We start from the raw sequence: 1,213 nt of genomic DNA on the forward strand, positions 1-1,213 counted from the left end.
TGATGTCTGATTTTGTAGCTGAACCAAACCAGACAGTTATTGAAGTGCACAGAACAGACTCGATGACGGCTGAGTAGAATTGCTTCAGCAGCAGTATGACAAAAGTGCTGCAATGAATTCATTTTGACAACTAATAGAATGTTAAACACTGACTGATACCTTTTTCAGAGTTAATTGATTATATAAAATTCAGTGAAGGTTGACTATAGTTATCTGCATGTCTCATCCATGAGTGGGCCTATGCAATGATGGAGAACAAGATTTTGGTGGTGTTAAGACCCAGAACCAAGCTTACTGAGCAATAAAGCTATAGGGAGCCCTTTTATTAAAATACCTGGAGCCTAGGAAATACAAAAATAAAACAAATTGTCATTCACTCTGTATTACTTGATGTAATTCACAACTATTTCAATTACAATTAAGTACAAATTAATATTCAGTTGTGTTTTAGGGGAAACACATGTTTGTGAATGGGCATTTGATTTACATTTGAAAGAAACTAACATTGGATACAAACTAGCCACTTTTCACTGAAAATTGCCATTGTAAATTCAAAATAGGCCATCTGTGTAATTCAAGTAGATTCAATGAGTTGAAAACTCTTGCTACTTCATACTTCAATACAAAACAATGCTGAACTTTGACAAAAAAGGAGATTTTTAAATGCTATAATTGTGATTTTATGTCTAAATATAAATCCATTAGCAAAATGTGAAAAAAAAACTATATTACAAAGTGGAAATGGTAAATAAGACAATAAATGATCCTTTGCTGCCATTTAGTAGTCATAGTGGGAATCATGACATTCATTTTAATAGTATTTGTTTTTCTACCAGGTGAAATCTTGGCAGAAATTGTCCACTTAGCATGGCAAATTTTCCATGAATGATCTCTTTAAATAAAAATGAAAAAAAATGTTTTTAAATAAATGCAGATGTTCTTTCAAATACATTTTACTATATACAAATGTGCAAAAGTATTAATAATTTTGAGGCAAATTATATATATATTGAAGTGAAGTGAAGTGACATGTGGCCAAGTATGGTGACCCATACTAGGAATTAGTGCTCTGCATTTATCCCATCCAAAGTGCACACACACAGCAGTGAACACACACACACCCGGAGCAGTGGGCAGCCATTTTTTTTTGCTGCGGCGCCCGGGGAGCAGTTGGGGGTTCGGTGCCTTGCTCAAGGGCACCTCAGTCGTGGTA

Source organism: Sinocyclocheilus anshuiensis, unplaced genomic scaffold, assembly GCF_001515605.1.
Source record: "Sinocyclocheilus anshuiensis isolate Anshui unplaced genomic scaffold, SAMN03320099.WGS_v1.1 scaffold602, whole genome shotgun sequence".
NCBI classification, from domain to species: domain Eukaryota; kingdom Metazoa; phylum Chordata; class Actinopteri; order Cypriniformes; family Cyprinidae; genus Sinocyclocheilus; species Sinocyclocheilus anshuiensis.